This window comes from Pteropus vampyrus, unplaced genomic scaffold (assembly GCF_000151845.1).
Source record: "Pteropus vampyrus isolate Shadow unplaced genomic scaffold, Pvam_2.0 Scaffold64, whole genome shotgun sequence".
Classification (NCBI taxonomy): domain Eukaryota; kingdom Metazoa; phylum Chordata; class Mammalia; order Chiroptera; family Pteropodidae; genus Pteropus; species Pteropus vampyrus.
In genome coordinates, this window is record NW_011888845.1 from 8,025,556 (window position 1) to 8,036,373 (window position 10,818).

The following is a 10,818-nucleotide window of genomic DNA, read 5'->3' on the forward strand; positions in this document are numbered from 1 at the left end:
CCAACTAGAGAAATGAGTAAGCAACTGGGGATTCTCAGGCTACCACATAGAGAGGAATCTCAAAAATAAAAAATTAAAAAAATCTCAGAAAATGTAGCAGGGCTGAGGGTAATATCTGTGAAATATTCAAGAATTATAACTGGCCCTTTCCTTTTCATCTTGTCTTTCTTCCTGCTTCCAGCATGGAGGAGTTGGCACAGTGGATGAGGTGGCTAAGGACACAGCAGTGAGAAAGAGTTAGGGGTCTACGCAGAGGCCCAGGCCAGTCAGGGCAGAGGCAAGGGGTGGCAAAGAGGAGGTAAACAGTAAAGGCAGTAGTGTAATTGGGAGGTCCACATACAACGAGTTATTTTTGATTGAGCAAATAAGAAAATATACCGAGGATAATAGGTGCTGTGTTTTTCGCTGCCAGAAAAAGTATTGAGAAAGAATTCCAAGAAGCTGGGTTAGAATTGAAAGTAACATTATGAACCCATTATTTTATTACACACGCGCAGAGATAGACAGATATAAAAATACTTATAGATGTATGTAGACATAGATATAGGTATATTGATGTAGATATATAGATATAGATACATCCTAATTCTGTCCCAAGATAGGGTCTCATTTTCTTCAGTTACAAAAAATAAAGGGATGCCCTAGAGTCATCCTGAATCACTTCCAGCATTAAAACATCGGCTAACACAAAGATATCCACCTTTCTGCAATCTGTTTAAACCTACTAAAAATAATACTGCAGAAAGGCATGTCATGACAGTTAAATATTAGATATTCAACAAGAGAAAGCAGAATTATCAATTATATCTACAACACAACATGAAGTCGCACATTATAAATGTTCACTGTCTAGATGTTGTTAGCACTTAAGGAAACTGTCACCTCAGCAAATAATTTCTGTTAATGCTAGAAAGATACAACATGAACATTACTCTGCTTTAAAAGGGGGCAGGGAGGACCATCACTGACAAAAAGCTACCACTCTAAGCTATTTCTCTTCCACTTTACACTAGAGATGAAATTTTAAATATTTAAAAACCAGAATGCATAACATGTAGAGAGGAGCCAAGGAAAAGCAATTAGAATTGTGAAATATTAATTTTAGCTTTTGCTTCTTATAACCTTGATAAACACATCAATCAAAATGTTAATTTTTTGCTAAAACTAAAGTACAAAATGCCTTTGTAAAATGAGCATGTATCTATGAACCCTTTCACTTTTTTTTTACAACCTTGCCACTCTCACGAGTAACCAAAATAAATTTAACATTAGACACCATAATATCAGAATTCTTAACTTTACTGATTCTTTTAGAAAACATATATCTATTTGCTATCTAACCCAGAAACATTTCTTTGGTAAATTGCCTATATACACCTCATTTCTCAAATGCTTTCTGACCCAGCATAACACCTTACTGATCTCATTAATTTCGTGAGTTAAATAAAATCTTTGACACAGTTCATTTTATATTTACCTGAGAGTGATGATTTTTACTTTTTGAAAATTATCCTTTAACACTTATAACAACAGAAATTGTGTCTGTACAGAAATATGATGGGTCTGTTAATGAGATCATTATTCATTATTAACTGCTTAAATCAAGTAAAATACTAACAAAAATCAAAACCATTTATATAACATCACATTATTGTTCCCTTACACAAATCAATATTTTTCATGTGAAAAAAAATTTTTTAATGTTCTGCTTCATTTTCTTCAATTGAATTTATTACAATTTCTCTGGTAAGCTCAGAAAAGCTAGAAAGAAAAAGGTGTTGATCACTAAGTCTGGCAGAATGAATAACTCACAGACAAGAGAGCTACAGCTTTGGCAATTAGCAGGGCGTTCTCTTTTTGATTAGGCTTCTCTTTAAATTATGCTTGAGAATGCAAGAGTGCACAGAGATGTGAAAAACTCATACAAATACACAGGTGGATGTACAGCTACAATCAGCACAATATCACTGACTCTCATTAAAACGACAAATAATGCAGTTGGCGTCAGCAAACAATAAATAGCAACCTGTAATTCTAATCGCTTTCACAGGGATGCAAAGAGATGCAGACATTCTTAATACTAGGCTCAATGACAGGCTCTGATGCTGTTTATGTCAAACCAACATGATTTGTGTTCTTCTATATTTATTTTGCACAAGGGCAGTATTTGAATTTTCTGTTAAGTGGCAAGTAGAGAAGTCTTACTTTAAGGTTATTCTGTAGGAATTTCTATAGGGAAAAGACTTAGAGTGAGCTTCACAGAGAACGTACAGATAAGGCTAGTGGGAAGCAATTTAATTTGGCCAAAAATAAAGTTACTGTAAAACCTATTTGATAGAATTATTCAAAATGCTGCCAGTCAAAAGTCAAAGGTATTCTCTAAACAAAAGGAGATTTCATGAAAGCTGGATTAATCAGAGTACTGTATATCCTGCAACCCAGAGGAAATTCTTGAGTCAAGCGTATGGAGAAATGTATGTATATGCTTCAAAGTAAATCAGTTGTCTATAAACAACTAAAATTTCTTTTTCAAAAGAGAGAATTAAATGGGACTGTGATTCCAAAACAAGTACTAATCTCTAACTTTTTTCCTTACATTTCTCTCTTGCTGTCAACACATAATCAAGACTATTTACAAGATCCTCAACTGGAAGTGTTGGCTTAGAAGACTCTCCTAAAGATAAAGTACAATTTGAGCTAGAAAAAGTAATGGAAAGCCATTTGCGAGAATGTAAACTGTGGTTATTTATATGAGATGGAATTCTAAATTACTTTAATTTTCCTGCTGGCATTTTTGTGTATTTTCTGAACTTTCCATGGGGAACATATTACTCTAGTCATTAGGAAAAGCCAACAGATACACACACACACACACACACACACACACACGTACATACATATGCATACAGATGTAATTTTAAATATTTTAAAATTCAAAAGTCTTTCACTTTAAAATAATTTAAGAAATAATTTTGAATTAATAATTTTGTTATTAGCTTTTTAAAAATGTTTCAAAAAAATTCTAGATGTCAAGTCCAATATTTGCTAATTCGAAACTAAAATTTTGGCATCTGGTTTAAACATATTTTACATAATCTTAAAGCACATGACATGACAGAATTTACATATGTTTTCACAAGAAAAAAAAAGTGCCTGTTCTCAAAGTCTATGGCAGTCTAACCCGCTCAACGTAAAACAAAGCCAATAAAATAATTCAGATTACTGACCAAGAAAGGGAGAAGTCCCTGAGAAAGAGAAAGATTTGCCTAGTTTAGACTCAAATAAAAAGTTAAAATAAATGTGGAATTTTTCCATACAATACTGCCAACTCCACTGAAAAGACAAAATACCTACGAGCCTGTAACACAATTCCAAAGTGGCCACAATTTAAATTTTTTAAAAAACAAAGAGTCTGATCTAAACAATATAATAAATTCAAGTTATAGTTGCTGAACTCTCTTAAAAAAAAAAAAAAAGTAAGTGATTTCTATCCTAGGATGCAACATTTCCTTAAAAAGCGCAAAAGCAAGATGCAGAGTTCATTAACTGGGGAATAAACCTAGAGGGCCAGGGACTACCCTCCCCTGGAGATAGTACAGCTTTCTGCTCATTAAACGAACATTGCCTTTAAATAGACTCCATAAAATTCTCCAAGTTTCAGAAACTGATCATTTTAAACTAAATCTTTCAAAGAGCATTTAAATGTATTCCATTTTCCTTCATGCTTGAGGTAATATAATTTGTATGCACCAATACCCAGAATTAGGGTAATTTCTGAAATATCTTAATTTTAAAATATGCTCACATTCATCAAGCTCAAAGAGAGCTACAATTGAAGGCTAAGCTTAGTAGACAGTATTAGAGGCCATCACTTCTTTATAGGAGCTGTAAGAGCCAATAAAACTTCCCATATTATTTTTATCAACAGTTTTCCTTTTCTTCATTTCCCCTCACAGTCCCTAAGATTCAAGAGTATTTGAACGTGGCCCCAAACAATAACCCTTCCTTGGAGGACTTTTTCTTTCAAAGTAGTAAAGCTTGTAACACTAAACATTTCAATATGTTGTCATTAACATCTTACTAAAAAGAGAATCTTGCATTCTTGGGGTTTGGGGGAAAACCTTAAGGAGAAAATCATATATTTGTGAAAAATAATTAATGGAGTTTTAATTTATTAATTTGGACAAGTGACTACATTTAAAATATTTCAAAATTAAAATTAGACTTTTTTAAGCCAATTTTTTAAATGCTGTTAGAAAAACATTTAACTTCTTTTAGTGACCAATATCATTTAAATAGAGAATGGAGTTGGGGTAGAAATATATTTAAAAATACTTCCCAAGTATCTTTTTTAGTTACTAAAGTATAGATCAACTCTCTTTCAATCACTTTATCTCATAAAATACTACAATGAAAATGAAATCTAGGTCTTAAGCCTCTCCTCCAGATAATTTTTTGCACCTTCATCATTCTACCTCTGCTAGGCAAAGGGTATGAAAGAAAGCCTCAGCAAGAATAAGAGTCAACCAGGTGAAAAAAGAGTAATTGAAGAAGACAAAGAATGAGTGAATTAAAGGTGGGAAAAATAATGATAGCATCCCAAAACCTCACCTTTAAGCAAAAAAATAAAAATGTCTAGTCTGTATAATTATGTTCTATAAAAACTGAAGTAACAAGAAACAGAGAATCTTTAAAAAAGAGCACTTTCTTCCAGTTTCAAAACCAATGAACAAAATACTTTTTTGATATTTTTATGCAATTAAAAAAAAGAGTCTATGGGGGAAATGTCCTATTTTTATTCTTTCACTCAAATTCTTGTCCAATAGTAAAATAATCACAACAACAACAAAAAAGGGGTAAACCTTTACTTGAAATGTACCATGCAGAAATATATTTCATTACAGGTCCTTTGCATACCAACATCCAAGCCTAATGTACAATTCAAAGGTCCTAAGGGCTGGGTAAGCAGCATCCAATCTAAGTCAAGTCAGTCTATATTTCACTCATGAACACTCCTCAGCAGTCAGTACTACACATGGGAATCCAACTCATTGTTGTTTATAAGTTTTGTGACTCTAAAAAAGTTGAAAATCACGTTTTCTGAAGACAAATGATCAAACATTTAATGAGGAATTTTTCTCCCTCATAATCAGTGACATCTGCAGCTCACAAGGGTGACAACAGACAAACCACATTATGCTCTGGAAGAGACTTAGGGACTTATAAGATATAATCTAGTTTTTTCACACTTTTACTTATGCAAATCTTCTTCATCAGAAATAAAGCTGTCCCCATGGTTCTTAAAAATTACCACTTAGTCAATACCACTATTGGCCAACTCAGCAAAAGCCATGAAATCAAGTATTAGCCGCCTCGTCATTCTAATACATGAGAAAGTAGTGAATCCAAAGAAGAAACGTGAAAAGAGAACAAGGGAACAGAATGAAAGGAGGCGATAGAAGTATTTAAAACTTATAAGCTGAACATAGAACTTATTTTATTAATGAAAAGAGCAGCATAATTTTGCTAGAATCTGAATGTAACTTGACAATTGCTGACAAGAAGAATCAATCAGCAGCTCTAGAGAATTCTAAATTTAAAATGATCCATCACTATACTCAAGAAATATAATAAAGACCTTTGATGGATTAGAAGAATAAATGCCCAAATAGCAATATGGGCAATGTCTAGTCACACAATGGTGCTAGCAATGAACAATCTCAAATGGACCACAAGTTTAATCAATCAGCATTAATAGACTATTTAAAAGAAACTTCATGTAAAATACAGCTTGATAGTGGTATAAGAGAAATATATTAAAATCCATAATGTTGATTAAATATTGGAACAGGTTACCGTGACAGGTTGTGAAAATGTCTTTCTTAGAGATTTTTATATGAATAGAATATGATAGAATAGTTTAAGCACAGGCCTCTCCTTAGTCAGGAGACACAGAAAAGGCCCCTACCAGAATTCAGAATCCCTGGCAACACCTGTGACATTTACTACAGACATGTATTTTACAGTGACAGTCACTGTGCAACTCTCAATTATCCACAATATTAAGGACCAGAAGTCATATCTCAAAAGAACAACCATGTCCTACCTCTATTGCAGGAGTCCCCAACGCCCAGGCCACAGACCAGTATGCACAGCAGGAGGTGAGCAGCAGGCAAGCTAGTGAAGCTCCATCAGTATTTGCGGCCTCAGCTCCACCACAGATCATCAAACATTAGATTTTCATAGGAGCACCGGTCCCTGGTGCCAAAAAAGGTTGGGGACCGCTGCTCAATTTTATCTAATTCTGAAGACAATTATACGACAAATTAACATACAGATAAAGTACTGTTATATTGTGATACTTCCCTATATGGAGGGCTTAATAAAGGGAAGAAAAGGAAAACTCATTTTGAGAGTTATAGTAATGGGATGCTCCTCAAATTCAGTATTTCTTTGTACATCAGGGTGATTAATACTCAAAAAATCTTAATACTAGATTTGCTACTGCTTTACATTTCTGGAGCATCCCATTACTGTAACCCCTAATGTACAAAGAAATACTGAATTCAGGGAGATGCTTGAAGCTAAATTGGAAAGATCTATGTAGTCTGGAAATTTTAAAAGGAAATGTGGAGCAGGCACTGTCTTGACGTAAAGCAAAATGAGCAGGTAGATGGCCTCAATGTGGCAATAAGAAAGAAAGTACCAGTGAGATAAAGACTGGAGGCAAAGTTTAGCCAGGCAAGTTATACCAGCTCATCAAGTGCTAGAAGAAAAGGATTCGAGACTCAATGAAGTACTCCAGTTCTTCCAATAGGATTCTTAGGAGCAGAAACCCATATTTCAGAAGTATATTTTTACAATGTTTAGCTCTCCTTAGTTTTCTCCTTAGTCTCCAAAGTTCTTAACAGCGTTAACTCAGTGTAAGCACAGTTTAGGCTGAAGGTTAAAATGGAAAGGAGTAATCTGAGTAAGAAAAGGGAGTCCCCGACAAGGACAGCAAGAAAAAGGCAAGAATGGTCACACAGCTCAGATATCATGTCTCTCCTTAATGTTCTTCCTCCACAGTCCCTATTAAAACCTCAGTGAATTCTGTGGCGCTAACAGTAATCTATTCTGTCAATAGTTTTCATCTCCTCCACAGTCTCGCCTCTTTCCAATAAAACTTTATTTATAAAAATAAGCAGCTGGCCATATTCGGTCTGCACAGCCTTAGTGTACCAACTCCTGGTTTAGCAGGCACTGCTACTAGTAGAAGAATTAAAATTCCTCACTACTTCTAGCAAATGTCCCTGTTTTATGGTGTGAGGTAGACTATCCTTTGGTCATTCTGCTAACACTGCCAAGCCATAGCAAAATTTAGTTCCTCAAATCAGATACACAAATATTCAATTGCCTACTAATCACTGACAAATGACTACTCAGTTCCTCAAAGTTCTACAGCAATTTTTAAAGAGCTTAACGTCCCATGAGACATATAAGGCTCTTTAAAAGACCGAAAATTCTGTTATCCGAATCTATGGATTACAGAAATTCTTTCCAAAATTATTTTTAACTGTAAGTCTTAAAAGTAAAATGGGAAAAAAAATGAAATTTTTATTTTAATGCCACTATATTCCATTGTATATACGTACCATGTCTTCTTCATCCAATCTCTCTATTGATGAGCACTTAGGCAAGTTGCTTCCATAACTTGACTATTGTAAATAGTAATGTAGTGAACATTGGGGTGCATAGGTCTTTGCAAATTAGTGTTTTGGTTTTCTTCGGATAAAAACCCTGATGTGGAATTGCTGGGTCATAAGGTACTCTCTTTAGCTTTAACAATCCCCTTTGCAAAACAAGTAGAACAGAAATCTGGCCACCCAGATTCCTCATTCAATATATTTTGTTCTTCCTGCTTCACAAAAAAATATAAATATAGTTCTTGGAATTTTAACATACCAATCCTAAGTTTCAAGACTTGTTCTACTTCACCATTTTCACTAGAATCTAAGCAAATTTCTTTCATGAAAATAACTGTATAATCTACACCTCCAAATATGTAAGCTTTTCTCATTTCTCCTGCTTCCAACTTTATTTACTCTATGAGTTGGCGTATTGAATAATTTCATTTCTCCTTTTTACAAAAAAGGAAATCTCGAATGCCAGTATTCCATTCATCTTACTCTTAAAAAGACTAAGTTGGTGATAACATATTACTTGGAATAGACTACATTTATATTAACAAAGAAAATAAATGTTTTCATATCTTAATTCCTATGGTAAAACCAAATGCTATGGTAAACCTAAATCTAAAGAGATTGCTTCAAGTTTTGCTGCATTTCACCCACAACTATTCACATAATTCTATTATTTTAGGTTCAAAATATAAATGGAAATAAAACACACACATTTTAGAAAATCTTATAAAAATGAGACAATATTATGTTTGGAAGTAGAGGAAGAGAGATAAGAGATGCACAATAAAGTTATTAAAAAGCTAGATCCAGGCCACAATACCAACATACGGTTAGCAGCTTTTATGTTAAAATATCATTAGGTCCATGATGAATGAAATATTTAGGTTTATCTCTCAAAAATGAACAGCTCAGATTTTCTTTAAGGCAGTCTAGTCACTGAAGACTGAAACAGGCAAATCTTATCTGATCTTTGAGAAGCATATTTAACAGAACTGAGGTAGTTTCCAGTTTTTATAAACATAAGTGGGGAAAGAAAAGTCATTGCTTCTCTGAGTGTTCTCTCCATTGTGCTACAGAATACAAAGACCTAAGAACAGTAATTTCACCAAACAGTAGTTTCTATATAGACACTTAAAAAAAGAACAGTTGGAACATATGAGGAGAAATGTCCAACCCAAAGGAAAAAGGACTGAAGGAGGTCTGCGCGTGTGTGTGTGTGTGTGTGTGTGTGTGTGTGTGTGTGTGTGAGCATTCACTCTTAAAACTGTCCCTAAAACTGTATCTACAAAATCGATAACAGGTATGAATACTATGTGACAAAGGGTCTGATTCAAAATGATGTGTTTTCAAAATATGCAAAAGCTTTTTTGTTTTGGTGTTCAGCAATCGGTCCCACTAAAACTAAGATAAATTTATTTGAAGAAAATGCCTCAAGTTAATAGAGAATAGATTCAAAAATTATTCATTATCTAAATAATCTTCGAAGCCTACATTAAGGAATTTAATTACATGTATTACTTACTCCTTTAGTCTAGCTTGCTTCTCTCAGCAGCTTCTCAAGATTTGAGAAACTCATGTTAAAAGCTAACATTTTATATAAAATTGTTTTCCGTTTTCTAATACTTATTTATAGACTCAGCCTTTAACCCAATTTCTTCAAGATTCTGCTTTTTACTAGCTACTTACCACTAACCCATATAACACCATGAGCAAGTGTATAAAGAGGTAGAAACCAGTCTACCTACTACTACCCTTCATAAGTAACAGTCATACATTCTATCAGTCTAGCAAAATGGATTTCTCATTTAAACACTGACTTTTCTTAACACAACACAAAGCACAATACCAAGGACAGAACCCACTTGCAGAATTCAATTCAAAGGACTCTTTTCATTTTGCCTGAACTAACAATTCACTAGTCCTTAAAGTATCCCACTTCCTCTAATGCCAAATGACCTTTATACCCATCCTCAATTTCAATTTCCTGGCCTTGACTCTAGGCTTACAATGCTCTACGTATATGATCTAAAACAAGAAACAATTATTTCACTAAAGAGGATTCAGGAATGTCAAATAAGTAAATGAAAAGATGTTAAACATCTTTAGCCATTAGGGAAATTCAAATTAAAGCCATGATGATACGGGCACGCCACTATTAAATGGCAATAATAAAAAACAATGACAATCCCTAGTTCTGGTAAGAACGCAGAGCAACAGGAATCTCATGCACTGCCAGTGGAAATGTAAAATGGCTCAGATCATCTAGAAACCAGCTTGACAGTTTCTTATAAAGCTAGACATACACTTACCATGTGACTCAACAATCCCATTCCTGGATATTTACCCTAGAGAAATAAACACTTATGTTCACACAAAGATCTATACATGTTCACAGCAGTTCTATTCAGCATGGCCCAAAACTAGAAACGACTCAAATGTCCTTTAATGAGTGTATGTATGAACAAGCTGTGGGACATCCACCAACAAAATGCTACTCAGCAATTAAAAGAAGGAACTTATGATTCACTAGTGAATGGAGAATTACAAGGTTTTTGTTTTTCCTTTAATCTTAAAAGGCTACAGACTGTGTGTATGCATTAGTTTGCTAGAGCTGCCATAACAAAATACAGACTGAGTGGCTTAAACAGAAATTAATTTTCTCACAGTTCTGAAGGCTAAATGTCCAAGATCAAGATGTTAGCACAGTTGGTTTCTTCTGAAGCCTCTCCTCGACTTGCAGATAGCCACCTTCTCTCTCTCCTTTCACGTGGTCTTTTCTCTATACAAATACCCCTGGTCTCTGTGTCCAAATTTTCTCTTCTTATAAGGGCACTGGTGACACTGGATTAGGGCCCATGCAAAATGTCTAACTCAGGCACCTCTTTAAAAGGCCTTATTTCCAAATACATTCCAAGTGCTAGAGTTTCAACATATGAAATTTATATAATAAAACTCGTAACAGTATAGTTCCATTTATAAAACATTCTGAATATGACAAAATTATAGTGAGGGAGAAAGGATCGGTGGTTGCTAGGGTTGAAGGGAAGGTGTTACTATTAAGGGGGAGAATGAGAAAATTTCTCTGTCATGATAGTGAAGTTCTGTATCCTGATTGTGGGGTGGTTACAAGTACCAA